Source organism: Bos indicus x Bos taurus, chromosome 18, assembly GCF_003369695.1.
Source record: "Bos indicus x Bos taurus breed Angus x Brahman F1 hybrid chromosome 18, Bos_hybrid_MaternalHap_v2.0, whole genome shotgun sequence".
NCBI classification, from domain to species: Eukaryota; Metazoa; Chordata; class Mammalia; order Artiodactyla; family Bovidae; genus Bos; species Bos indicus x Bos taurus.
The window spans coordinates 7,092,186-7,115,129 of NC_040093.1; the positions used below are offsets into that span (position 1 = coordinate 7,092,186).

Consider the following 22,944-nt stretch of genomic DNA (forward strand, 5'->3'; position numbering starts at 1 on the left):
AATCCCATTTGCCACAACTAAGAGTCATTGCAGCCAAATAAATAATAAATAAGTATTTATCTTTTAAAATACATAAATAACAGGTAGAATACCTAAATTTACAGACTTGAGTTTTAACAGGGTTAGACTTAGAACATAGGAGAAAAATCCCCAAATTAAGAAGAATGTCGATTTTCAGATTCTGTGAGCAGCACTCAGACAGTAAAATTTCTTCCTCCTCACATACCATCTACCCTGTCTCCTGCGCTAGCAACAAGATCCTTTCTGTGTCTCTACACATCTATACCCTATTTCTATGGCAGCCTGTGCTGACTGAAAAAAATATATATATACAGGACACTTGTGAGACTTACAAGCAGAGGGGGAGAGGGTGCTGCCCAGAGTAATTAGTGGGCTATAGTTTTATAATAAAAGGAGAAGTGGGGAGGGGGAGAGTGTCCTTCTCTCTCTCTTCTGCTTCCTCTTCTTGAGTTGTTGTTCAGTTGCTCAAGTTGTGTCCAACTCTTTGTGACCCCATGGACTGCAGCACACCAGGATCCCCTGTCCTTCACATCTCCCAGAGCTTGCTCAAACTCATGTCCACTGAGTCAGTGATGCCATCCAACCATCTCATCCTCTGTCCCCTTCTCCTGCCTTCAATCTTTCCCAGCATCAGGGTCTTTTCTAATGAGTCACTTCTTTGCATCAGGTGGCCAAAATATTGAAGCTTCAGCTTCAGTCCTTCCAATGAATATTCCAGGTTGATCTGCTTTAGGATTGACTGCTTTGATCGCCTTGCCATCCTAGGGACTCTCAAGCATCTTCCCAACACCATCACTCAAAAGCATCAATTCCTCAACACTCAGCCTTCCTTATGGTCCAACTCTCACATCTATACATGAATCCTGGAAAAACCATAGCTTTGTGGGCAAAGTAATGTCTCTGCTTTTTAATATGCTGTCTAGGTTGGTCATACTTTTTCTTCCAAGGAGCAAGTGTCTTTTAATTTCATGGCTGCAGTCACCTTCTGCAGTGATTTTGGAGCCTAAGAAAATAAAGTCTCTCACTGTTTCCATTGTTTCCCCATCTATTTGCCATGAAGTGATGGGACCAGATGCCGTGATCTTAGTTTTTTGAATGTTGAATTTTAAGCCAGTTTTTCCACTCTCTTCTTTCACTTCAGTTCCTCTTCACTTTCTGCATTAAGGGTGCTATCATCTGCATATCTGAGGTTATTGATATTTCTCCTAGCAATCTTGATTCCAGCTGGTGCTTCATCCAGCCTAGCATTTTGCATGATGTATTCTGAAGCTAAGTTAAATAAGCAGAGTGACAATATACAGCCTTGACGTACTTCTTTGTACTCCATTCCCAATTTGGAACCAGTCCATTGTTCCATGTTTGGTTCTGACTGTTGCTTCTTGACCTGCATACAGGTTTCTTGGGAAGCAGGTAAGGTGGTCTGGTATTCCCATCTCTTTAAGAATCTTCCAAAATTTGTTGTGATCCACACAGTAAAAGGCTTTAGCGTAATCAGTGAAACAGAAGTAGATGTTTTCTGACATTCTCTTGATTTTTGGATGTTAGAAATTTGATCTCTGGTTCCTCTGCCTTTTCTAAATCCAGCTTGAATGTCTGGAAGTTCTTGGTTCGTGTACTGTTGAAGCCTAGCTTGGAGAATTTTGAGCATTATTTTGCTAGCATCAACACTATGAAAAGGCAAAAAGATACGACACTGAAAGATGAACTCCCCAGGTTGGTAGATGCCCAGTGTGCTACTGGAGGTAAGCAGACAAATAGCTCCAAAAGGTGTGAAAAGTCTGAGCCAAAGCAAAAACAAGCCCCAGTTATGGATGTCTCTCGTGGTGGAAGTAACGTCCGAAGTTGTAAATAACAGTATTGTGTAGGAACCTGGAATGGTAGGTCCATGAATAAAGGTAAATTCAGATCAGATCAGATCAGATCAGTCGCTCAGTCGTGTCTGACTCTTTGTGACCCCATGAATCGCAGCACGTCAGGCCTCCCTGTCCATCACCAACTCCCAGAGTTCACTCAGACTCATGTCCATCGGAGTCAGTGATGCCATCCAGCCATCTCATCCTCTGTCGTCCCCTTCTCCTCTTGCCCCCAATCGCTCCCAGCATCAGAATCTTTTCCAATCAGTCAACTCTTCTCATAAGGTGGCCAAATTACTGGAGTTTCAACTTTAGCATCATTCCTTCCAAAGAAATCCCAGGGCTGATCTCCTTCAGAGTGGACTGGCTGGATCTCCTTGCAGTCCAAGGGACTCTCAAGAGTCTTCTCCAACACCACACTTCAGAAGCATCAATTCTTTGGTGCTCAGCCTTCTTCACAGTCCAACTCTCACATCCATACATGACCACAGGAAAAAACATAGCCTTGACTAGACGAATCTTTGTTGGCAAAGTAATGTCTCTGCTTTTCAATATGCTATCTAGGTTGGTCATAACTTTCCTTCCAAGGAGTAAGCGTCTTTTAATTTCATGGCTGCAATCACTATCTGCAGTGATTTTGGAGCCCAGAAAAATAAAGTCTGACACTGTTTCCACTGTTTCCCCATCCATTTCCCACGAAGTGATGGGACTGGATGCCATGATCTTAGTTTTCTGAATGTTGAGCTTTAAGCCAACTTTTTCGCTCTCCACTTTCACTTTCATCAAGAGCCTTTTTAGTTCCTCTTCACTTTATGCCATAAGGGTGGTGTCATCTGCATATCTGAGGTTATTGATATTTCTCCTGGCAATCTTGATTCCAGCTTGTGTTTCTTCCAGTCCAGCATTTCTCATGATGTACTCTGCATATAAGTTAAATAAACAGGGTGAAAATATACAGCCTTGACGTACTCCTTTTCCTATTTGGCACCAGTCTGTTGTTCCATATCCAGTTCTAACTGTTGCTTCCTGACCTGCATACAAATTTCTCAAGAGGCAGATCAGGTGGTCTGGTATTCCCATCTCTTTCAGAGTTTTCCACAGTTTATTGTGATCCACACAGTCAAAGGCTTTGGCAGAGTCAATAAAGCAGAAATAGATGCTTTTCTGGAGCTCTCTTGCCTTTTCCATGATCCAGCGGATGTTGGCAATTTGATCTCTGGTTCCTCTGCCCTTTCTAAAACCAGCTTGAACATCAGGAAGTTCACGGTTCACATATTGCTGAAGCCTGGCTTGGAGAATTTTGAGCATTACTTTACTAGAGTGTGAGATGAGTGCAAGTGTGCGATAGTCTGAGCATTCTTTGGCATTGCCTTTCTTTGGGGTTGGAATGAAAACTGACCTTTTCCAGTCCTGTGGCCACTGCTGAGTTTTCCAAATTTGCTGGCATATTGAGTGCAGCACTTTCACAGCATCATCTTTCAGGATTTTAAATAGCTCAACTGGAATTCCATCACCTCCACTAGCTTTGTTCGTAGTGATGCTTTCTAAGGCCCACTTGACTTCACATTCCAGGATGTCTGGCTCTAGGTCAGTGATCACACCATCATGATTTTCTGGGTCGTGAAGATCTTTTTTGTACAGTTCTTCTGTGTATTCTTGCCATCTCTTCTTAATATATTCTGCTTCTGTTAGGTCCATACCATTTCTGTCCTTTATCGAGCCCATCTTTGCATGAAAATTGGAAGTGATCAAACAGGAGATGGCAAGAGTGAACATCAACTGTCTAGGAATCAGTGACCTAAAATGGACCAGAATGGGTGAATTTAATTCAGTTGACTATTATATTTACTACTATTGGCAAAAATCCCTTAGAAGAAATGGAGTGGCTATCATAGTCAACAAAAGAGTCCAAAATGCAGTACTTGGATGCAATCTCAAAAACTACAGAATGATCTCTGTTCATTTTCAAGGCAAACCATTCAATATCACAGTAATCCAAGTCTACGCCCCAGCCACTAATGCCAAAGAAGCTGAAGTTGAACAGTTCTATGAAGAACTACAGATTTCATAGAACTAATACCAAAAAAGGATGTCCTTTTCATCATAGGGGACTGGAATGCAAAAGTAGGAAGTCAAGAGATACCTGGAGTAACAGGCAAGTTTGGCCTTGGAGCACTGAATGAAGCAGGGCAAAGCTAACGATTTTGTTAAGAGAACACACTGGTCATAGCAAACGCCTGTCAACTACAAAGTGGCATTGACCAAGAGCACTGCCAGTGACTGAACAACAAAGGCGTTTGCCGTCTGCCTCTACAGAGAGTGAACCCCATGCTCCTATAGCTGTTGCCCTTCAACAGCTGTGGAGTGAGGAACTCCACGCTCCAGGGCATCCAGTGAGATGGGTCTTTAGACAGTTGGATTTTTTTTTTTTTTTTAATGTTTTTAGGAACAGATTTTATGGTCTCAATTATTGCATCTCCTCCTATCTAGAGAAGCACTAAATCCCTTTATGGTGACATCATATCCTCATGACCAACAAAAAACCTTTTGTAAAATAAGTGCTTCATGGTATTGAACTTCCTATTCACCAAAACCTTATATATTGACCTTCCACACTGCCGTTTTGAAGCAGTCTCTTAGAGCTGAGATGCTGCCTCCCGGGCTACAGTCTTCATTTTGCCCTCATTTTGTTTTGTGCCATCCTAAAATGTTCTAAGAAAGCAAATTTTTAGAAATTATCACTGATATTTATGCTCACCAATCTATAAAATGCTAATATAAAAGTTCTTCGCTGTCAAGGTGTCCTCCCAGGGGAGGCAGCATGGCTCAAACATTCGTGAACAGCAAGATCCAGTCTGGGAAGGTGGTCGTGTTCATCAAGCCCACCTGCCCCTACTGCAAAAGGACTCCAGAGCTCCTCAATCAACTGCCCTTCAAACAAGGGCTTTTGGAATTTGTCAGTATCACAGCCAACAGTGACACCAATGAGATACAAGATTACTTGCAACAGCTCACAGGAGCCAGAACGGTACCTCGGGTCTTCGTTGGTAAAGAGTGCATAGGTGGATGCACTGATCTAGTAAATATACATGAGAGAGGGGAACTGTTGACACGGATAAAGCAAATTGAAGCTCTGCAATAATTACAGAGCAGATCCAGGCTGATATCCCCCTTGAAGACTGGATGGCATTGCCGATAATGACAGCAGTTCCTGGAGGATGGACCTGGGGAAACTTTACCCAGTCACTGTTTACTTAAAATTCTGAAATATGTTAACCTCAATAAAAAGGGACAGGCACTTTGGGAGGCCAAAAACAGCTTATTTTGACTCAGTATTAAAAATGGACCAACTTGCCCCCCCCCCAAAAAAAGTCAATTCTTGGTTGCTTAAGGAAAATACAAAGTGTGTTTTCAGTAAAGAAGGTATGAGGAATGGAATTGCATTTTGTGAACGGAAAAGGAAGTAAGCCTGACTTACAGGTGGCTTTTTAGGATGGAAGAACAAAGTAATGGGTACAGAAAGTGATAAGATTTGTGAAAAGTGAACTATGAGAAGTGAGTTTTGTATATGGTTTAAAATAAGTGTAAAATAAATTTAATTAAGTTTGCCTTTTAAATAAAGTAAAACTTATTTAGCTTTGAATTTTGCTTTTCTGTCTGTTGCAAAACTTGAATTTAGCTTTTCTGTCTGTTAAGATGACACCTTTTCTTCAGATGGTGAACTGCCTTTGACAACAGATTTAAATTTCTTTATCTCTTAAGTGATCTGTTCTGAAATCTTTTTTGTTACGTTAGCTATATGAAAAGCTATTGTTTCACAATGACCTATAATCCTATCTGACTGAGTATTCTAAACCTTTTTGATATTTGTGACAAAACTTCCTAAGTCATTGTAATGGAGAACTTGATTTCTAGCTAACTTTGGGATGCTTCAGAGGGCCCCTCAAACACCCCAAAGACAGATATTACACTAATTAGGCTCATTTTCTATATAGAATGACATGGGAAGTATTGTCAAGTGAGTAATAAGTCTCAGGTTATATTGTATGGTAAATGTTACTAATATAGATATTGTAGAAACCATACGGCGCTCCTAAAATTCTGATATGTTTGGGGAAAATGTTATCAGGCATAACCCTAATTACTATCTCAAAATATTGTCATAGCACTAATCAAGTTTTGCAAAAATACTTGCTCTTCAAGAAGATGTACAGAAAGGACTTTCGGATAAATATCACTTTCTGAACTGGGTAAGGATTCTAATGGAAAACCTGATGACTTTACAAAGGTTAACATAAGGACTGATGAATATGCTTACAACTTCCATGGTTTGTATCTGAAAAATGTCTAGTTAGAATATGTGTTTTCCAGGTGTAAGGGAAAAAAAAAAAAAAAAAACCTTCCCCTGAAAATAATTATGACAGCAATTTGGGGAAATTATATTTTATACACAAATTGAAACATTTATCTTTTCTCTATATCTGAATCCTTCTGGAATGCAAAAGTAGGAAGTCAAGAAACAACTGGAGTAACAGGCAAATTTGGCCTTGAAGTACAGACTGAAGCAGGGCAAAGGCTAACAGAGTTCTGCCAAGAGAACACATTGGTCATAGCAAACACCCTCTTCCAACAACCCAAGAGAAGAGTCTACACATGGACATCACCAGATGGTTAACACCGAAATTGGACTGGTTATATCATTTGCAGCTAAAGATGGAGAAGCTCTATACAGTCAGCAAAAACAAGACCGGGAGTGGACTATGGATCAGATCATGGACTCCTTATTGCCAAATTCAGAGTGAAATTGAAGAAAGTAGGGAAGACCACTAGACCACTTAGGTATGACCTAAATCAAATCCCTTATGATTATACAGTGGAAGTGAGAAATAGATTTAAGGGACTGGATCTGACAGACAGAGTGCCTGATGAACTATGGACGGAGGTTTGTGACATTGTACAGGAGGCAGGAATCAAGACCATATCCAAGAAGAAGAAATGCAAAAAAGCAAAATGGCTGTCTGGGAAGGCCTTACAAATAGCTGTGAAAAGAAGAGAAGCGAAAAGCAAAGGAGAAAAGGAAAGATATAAGCATCTGAATGCAGAGTTCCAAAGAGAGCAAGGAGAGATAAGAAAGACTTCTTCAGGGTTATTGTTACCATCTTTCTAAATTCCATATATATGCGTTAGTATACTGTATTGGTGTTTTTTCTTTCTGGTTTACTTCACTCTGTATAATAGGCTTCAGTTTCATCCACCTCATTAGAACTGATTCAAATGTATTCTTTTTAATGGCTGAGTAATACTCCATTGTGTATATTGGGGCTGGTGCACTGGGACGACCCAGAGGGATGGTATGGGGAGGGAGGAGGGAGGAGGATTCAGGATAGGGAACATATGTATACCTGTGGCAGATTCATTTTAATATATGGCAAAACCAATACAATATTGTAAAGTTAAATTAAATAAAATTAAAAAAAAAAAAAGAAAGACTTCTTCAGTGATCAGTGAAAAGAAATAGAGAAAAACAATAGAATGGGAAAGACTAGAGATCTCTTCAAGAAAATTAGAGGTACCAAGGGAACATTTCATGAAAAGATGGGCACAATAAAGGACAGAAATGGTATGGACCTAACAGAAGCAGAAGATACTAAGAAGACGGGGCAAGAATACACAGAAGAACTGTACAAAAAAGATCTTCACGACACAGATAATCACGAAGGTGTGATCACTCACACTCACCTAGGGCTGGATATCCTGGAATGTGAAGTCAGGTGGGCCTTAGGAAGCATTCCTATGAACAAACCTAGAGGAGGTGATGGATTTCCAGTTGAGCTATTCCAAATCCTGAAAGATGATGCTGTGAAAGTGGTGCATTCAATATGTCAGCAAATTTGGAAAACTCAGCAGTGACCACAGGACTGGAAAAGGTCAGTTTTCATTCCAACCCCAAAGAAAGGCAATGCCAAAGAATGCTCAAACTACCGCACAATTGCACTCGTCTCACACGCTAGTAAAGTAATGCTCAAAATTCTCCAAGCCAGGCTTCAGCAATATGTGAACTGTGAACTTCCAGATGTTCAAGCTGGTTTTAGAAAAGGCAGAGGAACCAGATATCAAATAGCCAACATCTGCTGGATCATGGAAAAAGCAAGAGAGTTAGAGTAAAACATCTATTTCTGCTTTATTGACTCTGCCAAAGCCTTTGTGTGGATCACAATAAACTGTGGAAAATTCTGAAAGAGATGGGAATACTAGACCACCTGATCTGCCTCTTGAGAAACCTGTATGCAGTTCAGGAATCAACAGTTAGAACTGGACATGGAACAACAGACTGGTTCCAAATAGGAAAAGGAGTACGTCAAGGCTGTATATTGTCACCCTGCTTATTTAACTTCTATGCAGAGTACATCATGAGAAACGCTGGGCTGGAAGAAGCACAAGCTGGACTCAAGATTGCTGGGAGAAATATCAATAACATCAGATATGCAGGTGACACCACCCTTATGGCAGAAAGTGAGGAAGAACTAAACAACCTCTTGATGAAAGTGAAAGACGAGAGTGAAAAAGTTGGCTTAAAGCTCAACATTCAGAAAACTAAGATCATGGCATCCGGTCCCATCACTTCATGGGAAATAGATGGGGAAACAGTGGAAAACAGTGTCAGACTTTATTTTTCTGGGCTCCAAAATTACTGCGGATGGTGATTGCAGCCATGAAATTAAAAGACACTTGCTCCTTGGAAGGAAAGTTATGACCAACCTGGAAAGAATATTAAGAAACAGAGACATTACTTTGCCAACAAAGGTCCATCTAGTCAAGGCTATAGTTTTTCTAGTAGTCATGTACGGATGTGAGAGTTGGACTATTAAGAAAGCTGAGAGCCGAAGAATTAATACTTTTGAACTGTGGTGTTGGAGAAGACTCTTGAGAGTCCCTTGGACTGCAAGGAGATCCAACCAGTCCATTCTAAAGGAGATCAGTCCTGGATGTTCATTGAATGGACTGATGTTGAAGCTGAAACTCCAATAATTTGGCCACCTGATGCGGAGAGCTGACTCATTTGAAAAGACCCTGATGGTGGGAAAGATTGAGGGCAGGAGGAGAAGGGGACGACAGAGGATGAGATGGTTGGAAGGCATCACCGACTCAATGGACATGGGTTTGGGTGGACTCTGGGAGTTGGTGATGGACAGGGAGGCTTGGCATGTTGTGGTTCATGGGGCCGGAAAGAGTCGGACAAGACTAAGCGACTGAACTGAACCGAACCCTTCAGAGATTGGACACTCTTAGTTTCTGAAACTTTATCAGATAAGTTAGGAAGGTTATCTCACTAACAGGTACAGAACTGCCAAGGAATTTTTGGAAACCTTGAGATGGAAGTAATTCATGTAAATCTGTGATAAGTCTGTGGCTTTACTTTCCTAGCCCTGAAAGATTTATTTTAAATGTTCAGTTGAGACTCTAGACAAATCTCATCAATTCATGTTGAGGTTTGACAGAAAACAACAAAATTATGTAAAGCAATTATCCTTCAATTAAAAAATAAATACTTTTTGTAGAAAGTCTCAAAAGAGCAAAAAAGTCTATAATCAATTATGGTTATATAAATCATCAGGCCAAGTTTATTGAGACCAGACCTATATCACAAGCAAGTCTTAATTTGGTTATATTTGGTAAAAATGATGGTGATTTTAGGGAGAAAAAGATGTTTCAATGAATGTTAAATCCCAATTTGTTAATGGAGGTCTGTATCTAGTAAGACTCATTTCCTGGACAGTTCTTTGCTGTTAGGGTACATTAATGTAAGTTTTAATTAAATTATTAAGGACACTCTAGGTTTGTCTCTGAAGCTTATCTCCGTAATCTCTCTTTGGATGAAGATCAGATGCCTCATGCACGACCTGCAACCAAGACTGGAAAAAGACTTAATTTGAGAAACTATCTCAAACCTGGATGGAAGGACCTTTTTATAGGTACTCTTAACTAGTTCATGCATGGGGAAATTGAAGGGAAATTGACTCTTAGATTAATTCTCACTTCCAAAGGCCCCTAAGCTGGACTAGTCTATAGAGAGGTCTGCTGACCTCAAACTCACCTTAAAGCAATGCTCGAACAGAGGAAACTGCACTACACTAGGATGAGAGGACGACGACATCAGAAGCAGACAGCTTGCCCAAGATGCTGACCTGACTCGTATGATCATTTATAATGCTTTCATGATTCCTTGGAGGTGTGTGTATCAGTCAAATGTTTTCTATCATAGGTACAATTCTATGCTAGTTTAAAACTCAATCCAGTTGTTGGGTTGTGGCCAATTATCTGTGTCTAGTACTTCTGGGTTACCTTGGTGGAGTTCTGTTCTCCAGGGCTCTGATACCACCTAGGAAATTTATTTTAGATGAGAGTTCAGTCCTCTTCTGTCTATTCATGATATTGCTAGATAGGATCCTCTCACCTGGCCACTTAATAATATCTGCTCTGATGTTGGCCATAGATTTAAGTTTTCTCTTAGGGTCATTCAAACTCAAATTTCACTTAAGGTCATTCAAAATTAGAGTGATGAGCTAAGTCTCAAAATTAACCTCTCATCTATTAAAAGGAAAACTCCTGGAATTATGTGATGTATCTGTATGGTAAACACAGGCTATGGTTATTTAAGTTTGAAAGCTCCTGTATGTTGGGAACAATTAAATCATACTAAAAATGATCAAACTGGTAATATGAGACACAGCCAGGTGTTTATGAACGATGCCTATTATTACCATTAGAGAGCGTGATTGGAGCAGAACTCAGTGGATTTGGAGCACTAATTTATGGCCTTGACATCCACAGGGATGGATACAAAGATGTAGCCTAGGATTCCCATGAATTTAAGGTCATACACATTAACAAATTAGAGGTAACCCCAACCAAACCTACCATTGGCATGATCCCAATGGGTCAAAAGATCTGTATTCTACTGGTATGACCATTTAGCAGCTATTTTCTTTGTGTGTGTGTGTATCTTCAATGGGACTGGAGGATGTAATTTGTCATATCTAAGCCTTGACAACTTACATAAGCTTTAAATGATAGTAACTGGGCTATTAACCTATTGAATTCTGAGATCTCTATGATGAGAAAGGCCATGCTGCACAACTCCAAGGCCCTCAACACCTTACAGCATCTCAGGGAGATACAAGTGCTGCAATTCAAAGTGAATGCTATAATTTCATACCTGATAAATCCTTTAATGTGACACATTTGATGAACCATATGAAAAATCAGGTTTCTGCTTTAAGTGACCATTCCCCAGTCTTGATGATCTTTTAAAAAACTGGTTTGGTGTGGGAGGTTCATGGCTAAATTATTTACTTTTAATTCCACTAATGTTATTAGCTGTACTATTTTTATTTTGCCTGTTTCACAAGATAATTGTTTCTTGTATAACCAAGGGTAGGCTGCTGCTGCTGCTAAGTTGCTTCAGTTGTGTTTGACTCTGGGTGACCCCATAGACGGCAGCCCACCAGGCTCCCCCGTCCCTGGGATTCTCCAGGCAAGAACACTGGAGTGGGTTGCCATTTCCTTCTCCAATGCATGAAAGTGAAAAATGAAAGAGAAGTCGCTCAGTCGTGTCCGACTCTTTGCAACCCCATGGACTGCAGCCTACCAGGCTCCTACATCCATGGGATTTTCCAGGCAAGAGTATTGGAGTGGGTTGCCATTGCCTTCACCGAACCAAGTGTATGAGCCTCCAACAAAAATAATGACTGGACTTGAAGCAGTTGATCAAGTGTATAGCTCGATATGTGATCAGTGATTGTAATTATGTTACTCTAGATATAGGAGTAACTTCCACTTCCAGATGTTCAAGCTGGATTCAGAAAAGGCAGAGGAACCAGAGATCAAAATGCCAACAACTGCTGGATCACCAAAAAATCAAGGGTTCCAGAAAAACATCTATTTCTGCTTTATTGACTATGCCAAAGCCTTTGATTGTGTGGATCACAACAGACTGTAGAAAATTCTTAAAGAGATGGGAGTACCAGACTATCTGTCCTGCCTCCTGAGAAATCTGTATGCAGGTCAAGAAGCAACAGTTAGAACTGGGCATGGAACAACAGACTGGTTCCAAATCGGGAAAAGAGTACGTCAAGGCTGTGTATTGTCACCGTGCTTATTTGACTTATATGCAGAGTACATCATGCAAAATGAAGGGCTGAAGGAAGCACAAGCTGGACTCAAGATTGCTGGGAGAAATATCAATAACCTCAGATACTCAGATAACACTATTGTTATCTGTGTGAGAAAAGTGAAGAAGAACTGTGTGGCAGAAAGTGAAGAAGAACTAAAGAGCCTCTTGATGAAAGTGAAAGAGGAGAGTGAAAAGGGTGGCTTAAAACTCAACATTCACAAAACTAAGATCATGGCATCCGGTCCCATTACTTCATGGCAAATAGTTGGGGAAACAATGGAAACAATGAGAGACTTTCTTTTGAGGGTGGAGGGGCCCAAAATCACTGCAGATGGTAACTGAAGCCATGAAATTAAAAGACACTTGCTCCTTGGAAGAAAAGCTGTGACCAACATATACAGCATATTAGAAAGCAGAGACTTGACTTTATTAAAAAAGGTTCATGTAGTCAAAGCTATGGTTTTTCCAGTAGTCATGTATGGATGTGAGAGTTGGACTATAAAGACAGCTGAGCACTGAAGAATTGATGCTTTTGAACTATCATGTTGGACAGGACTCTTGAGAGTCCCTTGAGCTGCAAGGAGATCAAATTAGTTAATCCTACAAGAAATCAGTCCTGAATATTTATTGGAAGGACTGATGCTGAAGCTGAAATTCCAATACTTTGGCCACCTGATGTGAAGAACTGACTCATTGGAAAAGACCCTGATGCTGGGAAAGATTGAAGGCGGGAGGAGAAGGGGATGACAGAGGATGAGACGGTTGGATCACGTCACCGACACGATAGACATGAGTTTGAGTAAGCTCTGGGAGTTGGGGATGGACAGGGAGGCCTAGCGTCCTGCAGTCCATGGGGTTGCAAAGAGTCAGACACGACTGAGTGACTGAACTGAACTGAGATATGGGAAGATGCAACAAGAAGGAATACTTTCCTGGACCATAACTAGAAGACAGGTGTGCAGAGATCTTTGACTATGGAGACCTAGTCTAGTAATAGCACATTGAGTGACCTGTCAGCAAAAGCCTTCTTCAGAACTGGGAAGGAGCCTTACCAGCAACATGAGACAAAATGTTCATGAAATGCCCCCCAAAACATGATCGGATGTATGACCACAAGAGGGCCGTGTCAACTACAAATTGGCACTTACCAAGGGCATTGCCAACGAGTGAACCGCAAAGGCATTTACCCTGTGTCTCCGCGGAGATTGAACCCCATTCTGCTAAAGCTATTGACTTTCAACAGCCTCAGAGGGACTTCAGAGTGGAGCGAGGCACTCTGCTCCAGGGACTCTGGTAGGACTGGTCTGTAGATAGTTGGATGTTTTTAGGAACAGACTTTATGATCTCAATCCTTGCATCTCCTCCTATCTAGAGAAGCACTAAATCCCTTCATGGTGACATCAGATCCCCATGACTAACAAAAAACCTTTTGTGAAATGAGTGCTTCATGGTATTGAACTTCCCCTTCACCAAAACCTTATATATTGAACTTCCCCCACTGCTGCTTTGGAGCAGTCTCTCAGACTGCTCAGACTATTCTGCTGATATGAATATTTAGCAAATATGACCCTACTTTGGGGGGCATTTCATGACCATTTGGTCCTGCATTGCTGGGAAGGCTCATTCCCAGTTCTGAAGAAGGTTTTGCTGATATGCTGCTCAATGTGCTATTACTGGACTAGGTCTTAATAGTCAAAGATCTGTGAACACCTGTCAGAGCTATCTGACATGCTGCCTCCCTGGCTGCAGTCCTCATTTTCCCCAAATAAAACTTAACTTGCAACTCTCAAGTTGTACGTCTTTTTTAGTTGACACACCCTCTTCCGACAACACGAGACGACTCTATACAAGGACATCACCAGATGGTCAATACTGAAATCAGATTGATTATGTTCCTTGCAGCTGAAGATGGGAAAGCTCTATACAGTCAGCAAAAACAAGACCAGGAGCTGACTGTGACTCAGATCATGAACTCCTTACTGCCAAATTCAGACTGAAATTGAAGAAAGTAGGGAAAACCACAAGACACCATTCAGGTATGATGTAAATCAAATCTCTTATGATTACACAGTGGAAGTGACAAATAGATTCAAGGGATTCGATCTGATAGACAGAATGCCTGAAGAATTATGGACGGAGTTTCATGACATTGTACAGGAGGCAGTGATCAAGACCATCACAAGGAAAAAGAAATGCAAAAAGGCAAAATGGTTGTCTGAGGAGGCCTTACAAATAGCTGAGAAACGAAGAGAAGTGAAAGGCAAAAGAGAAAAGGAATGATAAACCTATTTGAATGAAATGTTCCAAAGAATAGCCAGGAGAAATAAGAAAGCCTTCTTAAGTGAACAATGCAGAGAAATAGAGGAAAACAATAGAATGGGAAAGACTAGAGATCTCTTCAAGAAAATTAGAGGTACCAAGGGAGCATTTCATGCAAAGATGGGCACAATAGAGGACAGAAATGGCATGGACCTAACAGAAGCAGAAGAGATTAAGAAAAGGTGGCAAGAATACACAGAAGAACTATACAAAAAGGATCTTAATGAGCCAGGTAACCATGATGGTGTGATCACTCACCCAGAGCCAGACATCCTGGAATGTGAAGTCAAGTGGGCTTTAGGAAGCATTACTGTGAACAAAGCTAGTGGAGGTGATGGAATTCCAGCTGAACTATTTCAAATCCTCAAAGATGATGCTGTGAAAGTGCAGCACTCAATATGCCAGCAAATTTGGAAAACCCAGTAGTGGCCACCAGACTGGAAAAGGTGAGTTTTCATTCCAATCCCAAAGAAAGGCAATGCCAAAGAATGTTCAAACTACCACACAATTGCACTCATGTCACCCACTAGCAAAGTTAAGTTCAAACTTCTTGATTAGAAATCAGCTTCCATCATCAGCTTCTCCTCCTCGTCAGGCAGGGTAATTTTCTATTCCTTATATGGTCAAGCTTGGACTCTCATAGCTCAATGGAAATGCACAAAAATTTGGTAAATCATCTCAAGTTTCAGCATAATGTCACCTTTTCCTTATATTTTGCTTTCAGTGCACACATAGAAGCATGTCCTAGGGGGTCATTAACTTACTGAGCCCACCGGGCAGGATGTGGGGCTCATGCCACCGTTGTTTTATTGTTTGGGGGAAGGTCCTGTGCCTTTGCCACATGGTTTTGTGGCTGAGCAAACCTGCTTTCTTGATTGATCCTTTAACTTACAGAGTCTCCCATACTTTTTTCTTTACTTACAATGCCCTAGTGGGAATAACTACTTAATCGCCTACTCTGTCTCTTTTCTCTATCCTTATCAACTTGATTTACTTTAGTCTTCTTGCCAGTCCTGGGCGACCCAGGTTCCTGTGTTGGGTCCCCATCTGGGGAGGTCTGACAGCAGTCTTTATTTTTAGCACGGATCATGCAAGTCTGAGGGGCTCACGGGATGGTCTTCGGCAGTTTAGTCTCCATTATGAACTTGTGAATCCGTTGTGGCATCTCTCCTGGTGTGGGTGTTGTTACAGTGTGGTGTGGCACGGTGTGCAAGAGGGCCTCAGGAGTCAGGACAGTTCCACATGCACACATGTCCCCCAGGTGTGGTGTGGTCCAGAGTCAATCTCCACTCCTTTTCTGGGTACACCACCTGGTATTTTGACAAGTTGATCTGTAGTGACCCTCTCATGGCTTGAGAATCGCCTGCCTTTGCTGCCTGGCTTTGCAGCTTGGTCAGCTAACTGGTTGCTTTGGATTATATGAATTTCACCCTTCTGGTGGCCTGGACAGTACACTCCGGCCACCAATGAGGGCTTGTGGATGGCTTCTCATAGTGACAGGATCTCAAAGCATGTTTTCTGTCTTTATTGTCTGAAGCGAGGAGCCCCCTTCTCTGCAGATGGTCCTGTGAGCAGCCACCACAGAGAACGCAGAGCAGGAGCCTCTGTACGTATCACTCACGTGCCTTCAGTGAGCCGTAGGGCTCTTGTCAGAGCAGTGACTTCTGCCTCCTGAGCTGAGCTCCCTAGGGGCAGGGCTTTTGCTTCTACCACCTTTTCAAGGGTTAGCAGCACAGGACTTCCCTGGCGGTCCAGTGGTTAAGACCCTGCACTTCCATTTCAGTGAGTGCGGATTTGAGCCCTGGTTGGGGAACGAAGATCTTGTAGGCTGTGTGGCAAAAAAACAGAAAGGGTTTTCACTACATACCGAATACGTCCCCTGCCTTGGTCCATGGAGCTGCTTCCATCCATGAACAGGTCCACATCTGGCTCAGCCAAGGGTTGTGTGTTGAGCCTGGTGTGCTCGAGGCAGTCGTGCTCAGGGGTTTGTGCAGCAAACTTCGGGAGCAGTGACGCTGGATTTAGGGCCAAAGTGACCCGAAATTTTAGAGTGGAATTGCCTGAGAGAATGGCTTGGTACTTCCCCATTCTCCCAGAAGTCAGCCAATAGCTCCCTTTTTGTTCCAGTGAAGAAAGGACATTAAATGAAGTGAAAGTCGCTCAGTTGTGTCCGACTCTTTGCAACTGCATAGACTATACACTCCATGGAATTCTTCAGGCCAGAACACTGGAGTGGGTAGCCTTTCCCTTCTCCAGGGGGTCTTCCTGACCCAGGAATCGAACTGGGGTCTCTTGCATTGCAGGCAAATTCTTTACCAACTGAGCTACCAGGGAAGCCCCAAGAAAGGACAGGGTGAGAGACATACACAGTGGTGGGTTGCCCCAGGGTGAACTGCTCAGTTTCCTGAAGTCTGGCACAAGGAGTTGCTACCGCTCCAAGGCTAGGGGGCCACCCTGAACAGTCTGTTTTAGTTGAAATGTAAGTAGTGGGCTGAGGGATATTCCCCAGGGCTTGAATTAATATCTGAGACTCATGCCTTGTCTCTCATGGACCTACAGTGTGAAAGGTTTAAGTCTGCTAGTTCCAAAGCTGGAGCCGAGACTAACCTTGTTTTTATCATTTCCCAGCCTGTTTGGTGCTCTTTGTCAAAGTAAAGAGCTCAAGATATGTTCTTTTAAAGCCTGAATTTGAGATCCTAATTCGATAGAATCCTGCCTTTCCCAGAAGCCCCTCAGCTCTGTGTGTCTTGGGTGTTCCCAAGCTGGCAGTTGCCTATTTTCTGTCAAGCAGAGGATGAAACCCAGGTACATGACTTGTTACTTACATACTTGAGCCTTCCTCTGGGAGCCGTTCCATCCACAATTGGCCAAATTCCAAGCCAGGCTTCAGCAATATGTGAACCGTGAACTTCCTGATGTTCAAGCTGGTTTTAGAAAAGGCAGAGGAACCAGAGATCAAATTGCCAACATCTGCTGGATCATGGAAAAAGCAAGAGAGTTCCAGAAAAACATCTATTTCTGCTTTATTGACTATGCCAAAGCCTTCGACTATGTGGATCACAATAAACTGTGGAAAATTCTGAAAGAGATGGGAATACCAGACCACCTGACCTGCCTCTTGAGAAATCTGTATGCGGGTCAGGAAGCAACAGTTAGAACTGGACATGGAACAACAGACTGGTGCCAAATAGGGAAAGGAGTATTTCAAGGCTGTATATTGTCACCCTGCTTATTTAACTTCTATGTAGAGTACATCATGAGAAATGCTGGACTGGAAGAAACACAAGCTGTAATCAAGATTGCCGGGAGAAATATCAATAACCTCAGATATGCAGATGACACCACCCTTATGGCAGAAAGTGAAAAGGAACTAAAAAGGCTCTTGATGAACGTGACAGTGGGGAGTGAAAAAGTTGGTTTAAAGCTCAACATTCAGAAAACTAAGATCATGGCATCTGGTCCCATCACTTCATGGGAAATAGATGGAGAAACAGTGGAAACAGTGTCTGACTTTATTTTTCTGGGCTCCAAAATCACTGCAGATGGTGACTGCAGCCATGAAATTAAAAGATGTTTACTCCTTGAAAGGAAAGTTATGACCAACCTAGATAGCATATTGAAAAGCAGAGACATTACTTTGCCAACAAAGGTTCATCTAGTCAAGGCTATGGTTTTTCCTGTGGTCATGTATGGATGTGAGAGTTGGACTGTGAAGAAGGCTGAGCGCCGAAGAATTGATGCTTTTGCAGAGTGGTATTGGAGAAGACTCTTGAGACTCCCTTGGACTGCAAGGAGATCCAGCCAGTCCATTCTGAAGGAGATCGGCCCTGGGATTTCTTTGGAAGGAATGATGCTAAAGTTGAAACTCCAGTACTTTGGCCACCTCATGCGAAGAGTTGACTCATTGGAAAAGACTCTGATGCTGGGAGGGATTGGGGGCAGGAGGAGAAGGGGACGACAGAGGATGAGACGGCTGGATGGCATCACTGACTCTGATGGACATGAGTCTGAGTGAACTCTGGGAGTTGGTGATGGACAGGGAGGCCTGGCGTGCTTCGATTCATGGGGTCGCAAAGAGTCAGACACGACTGAGTGAATGATCTGATCTCATCTGATCTGATGGTATTTTTTAGACACTTTGCTTGTTGTGAGTAAGTCATCCACACACATTGGAGTAAGAGCCCGAGCCAACATTTCCCCAAACAAGGTAGGGGAAATCTTCAGTCCTTGAGGCAACACTGTCCAGCAGTACGGTTGGACTCCCTGTGCTTCTGGGTCCTGCCGCCAGAAAGCAGACAGCTGCAGTGGTTCTTCTGCAGTAGGAATGCAGGGGAAAGTGTCCTTCAAGCCCAGAACTGAGAACCAGCAGTATTGTCCCACAGTAGTTGTGCGCAGAACATATATGGATTACTGTTACAGGCTGCAAATCTTGGGCTGTCTCACTAATGGCCCTCACGTCTTCGACAATGATTTGTACACTGCTGAGTTTGGCTCTTTGGGAGGATAGGAGTTTATATAGGAATCTACAAGGTTTAATTAGTCCCAGTTAAGCCAACTTTTCAAGAATTGTCTGAATTATCTTTGGGTCTCTTGCCTCAGAAGGTACTGTTTTAAATTAGGTGTCCCAGTGTCCTTTATTTTATTTTATTTTTTTTTACTGTCCTGCACAGTTTGCAGGATCCTAAGTTCCCTCACCAGGAATTGGTGAGGGCCACTGCAGCAAAAGTGCCAACTTGTAACCAATGAACCACCAGGGAATCCCTCCAGTGTCCCTAGTAACAGTATTTGTATTGGCCATGTGTTGGTCGGCCTTCCCTGGGGTGCTGTCAGCCCACACTTCCTGCCTTACCTTTTTGAGTACTTGTGGAGGGGGAATCAGTCTCCTTCTCCAGAGTGTCCACAAATGTCATCTGCCTGCTTACCGGGTGCCCTGACAGGATGCTGAGGTCAAGCTGTTCTGGTGAAAAAATTATTTGTGCATTTAATTTACAAAAGAGGCATTGGACATGTTGGCATATATAAGAAACTGTGTTTCAGTCTGAGGTCCCCTAATCGGCATTGCAAAGGTTGTAAGAAAGAACAGCTTTGCACTTCTCCAGAAACTCCTGTGACCAGGATGGACTGAGTCGTTCTCTGCGCCATCTTGGTATCTACCAGAGTATGCGGCACTGTAGCTATCAGAAGGTCAGTCAGCTTGTCCCCACTGTCACAGGTACCCAGGGCTCCTGGGGCATCATTAGAGTGTTCATCTCTTTCTACTGCAATGACAGGCTCCTGACTGTTACTGTTTTCCTTCTCACTCCTTAGCCAAGGACAGTCTGTTTTCCAGTGCCCTCCTTACACTAAGCGTGTTGTTCCCTCCCCCGAGGTGGCTCACCTCTCCTCAGGTTACTCGTGCCCTGGGAGTCCACTGCTGCCACCAGGTAATGTGGCTTTCAGTCCTGCATCTTCTTGCTTCTTTTGCTGTTCCCTGTTGTTGAACACTTTTAAAGCAACATCTGCCAGTTGAGAAGGGGTCATTCCAAATGGACCATCTGACTTTTGTGAGTTTCTTATGTCTGGGGAGCTTTGTCCAATAAAGGTTATGTTTACCATTCTCATTATTTTTAGAGGCCTCAGGGTTTGCATCAGAGTAGTGCCTGTAAGTATGATAAACTCTTTCTAGAAACTCTGATGGATCCTCATTGGGTTTTTGGTGTATCTCTTGAATTTATCTAAGCTCTTTTGCCTGGGTACTCCTTGTCAAAGACCTGCTAAGATACACTTACTGTAATGCTCTCAGTTCAGTTCAGTCACTCAGTCATGTCCGAATGTCTGTGACCCCATGCACTGCAGCATGCCAGGCTTCCCAGTCCATCACCAACTCCAGGAGCTTACATAAACTCATGCTCATTGAGTCAGTGATGCCATCCAACCATCTCATCCTCTGTCATACCCTTCTCCTCTCGCCTTCAATCTTTCCCAGCATCAGGGTCTTTTCCAATGAGTCGGTTCTTTGCCTCAGATGGCCAAAGTATTGGAGTTTCAGCTTCAGCATTAGTCCTTCCAATGAACACCCAGGACTGATTTCCTTTAAGATGGACTGGTTGGATCTCCTTGCATCCCAAGGAACTCTCAAGAGTTATCTCCAAAATCACAGTTCAAAAGCATCAACTCTTCAGTACTCAGCTTTCTTTATAGTCCAACTCTTACACCCATACATGACTACTGGAACAACCATAGCCTTGACTAGATGGACCTTTGTTGGCAAAGTAATGTCTCTGCTTTTTAATATGTTGTCTAGGTTGCTCATAGCTTATCTTTCAAGGAGAAAGTCTCTTTTAATTTCATGGCTGCAGTCACAATCTTCAGTGATTTTGGAGCCCCCAAAATAGTGTCTCACTGTTTCCATTGTTTCCCCAACTATTTGCCATGAAGTGATGGGACAGAATGCCGTGATCTTAGTTTTCTGAATGTTGAGTTTTAAGCCAGCTTTTTCACTCTCCTCTTTCACTTTCAACAAGAGGCTCTTTAGTTCTTCACTTTATGCCATAAGGGTGGTGTCATCTGCATATCTGAGGTTATTGATATTTCTCCTGGCAATCTTGATTCCAGCTTGTGTTTCATCCAGCCCAGCATTTCGAATGATGTACTCTGCATATAAGTTAGATAAGCAGAGTGACAATATACAGCCTTGATGTACTCCTTTTCCTATTTGGAACCAGGCTGTTGTTCCATGTCCAGTTCTAACTGTTGTTTCCTGACCTACATATAGATTTCTCAAGAGGCATGTCAGGTGGTCTGGTATTCCTGTCTCTTGAAGAATTTTTCATAGTCTATTGTGATCCACACAGTCAAAGACTATTCAATGAAGCAGAAGTAGATGGGAGGAATATTCTATTTAAGGAAGGGGCAGGGTTTCTGGGAATTGGGCCTCTGCCTGCTTTTTGATATTTTATGGTTATCCTGTGAACTATCATTGTGCCTGTGGGTGTGTCGTTTAGGTGATGTGGTAGAGTGAGAGTGTAATGAGGCTTAAGGTCAACTGGAAGTAGACTCTTCCGCCATCTTGGGCCTCGTTGCGGTTCTACTTTTTGTCATATCCTTTTTTTCTCAATGACTGTGTCATCCCCTCCCCCCACCCCACTTCTTTGAATGGTTGTGCCCTGCCCCCTTCCTTCTGTCTCATTGTGATCCTTTAGAATGTTGTCTTCTAAGGAGTGATGTGGCTTGGTGCCAGAGGAAGAAAAATTGATCTTTATGTTTGAGCAGGTTCTTCCATCGAGGTCTGGGTAACAGAGGGCTCATGGGAGAGGAGGGAGGGGGCCAAAATGGGCAGAGGGAAAGTTTGCATTTAATTTTCCTGTCTTGCCTTAAACTGTTGAGTTTTGATTCCATCAGTGCTGTCTCACGAGGCAGACATCTTACTTCATCCCACCTACTCTGAATGTGTGGGCAAGAGGGGTCAGGAGACAGAGTGACTGAGAGAAATAGAAACGTGAGGAGAATAGAAGAGTGGGTGAGATCAGAGGACAGTGTGGAGGATGAGTGTTTTGCAAAGAGATGGTAAGAATGAAAGAATAAACAGTGAAAGTAGCAGATGGTAAAAAACAAAGTGAAAGAAAGTTGGGATCTCTTGGGACATGAAGGAGTAAAGACAGAATAGGAGAGGAGCCCCTGATCAGTATGAAAAGGGAAGGTTAGTCACTTAGTCGTGTCTGACGTTTTGTGATTCCCATGGACTGTAGTCCACTAGGCTCCTCTGTCCATGGAATTCTCCAGGCGAGAATACTGGAGTGGGTTGCCATTTCCTGCTCCAGGGCTGATCAGTATAGTGAGGGTATAAAAGGGTGGAAGACATGACCTAGGGAGAGACTTGATGCTGGGAGAGAAGGGCTGGAGTGGGGACAAAGTGAGCAGAGGAAGAGAGGATGGAAAGGTAGTTCGGCCACCAAAGGCGGGGCAGAGTGAGGATGAAGGGCATGTAACGGATTCAATGGTGGTAACCTGGAGGACTGAAATAGAGGGACACAAGGAAACAGGTCAGAAAGGTTGAGGGGAAACAACGTGCAGAGGCAGGACAACAGAGGGGAACAGAGAGACAAACCAAATGAAAGGGAAACACGTGGAAGTGAGGGGGTGGAGATCTGGACCCAGATGAGTGCTGAGCTGTTTGCTTATGCATGATTAAGTTGTGATGTATTTGATTCGTAGCTTTGGACTCCAAAAAATACCTTTTAAAATTATTCTGATAAGGATGAGAATTGAAAATTTCCTGTCTGTATGTGTGCATCTTCTAATTATTTGCATCATAATAGAGCTTCCATTTGCCATCCTGTTCAGCCCAGGGGACAGTGACTTGACTCAGACAGCTGTGGGTCACCTCTTCTGTTTCCTGGTGTGGAGTAGAGGACCGGGAGACTGGTGGAGCCAGAAATGACATCTGTCACCATGCAGTACCTCTCTGAAGGAATGTTAAAGGTGCTTTTATTCCTTCTGGTGATGGTTTTGCTTTTTGCTTTACATTGAATTGTTTTCTATAAAGAATTATTCTGAAATGTATTTTGCTGGCTTCCTATAATCCACTCATATTCTTAT

The 22,944-nt window shown here is 42.7% G+C and overlaps 1 pseudogene; it reads left to right on the plus strand.

Annotated features, from left to right (window-relative positions):
- The first annotated feature begins 4,057 nt into the window (after window positions 1-4,057).
- On the plus strand, window positions 4,058-5,575 carry LOC113875615 (annotated as a pseudogene).
- The last annotated feature ends 17,369 nt before the right edge of the window (window positions 5,576-22,944 follow it).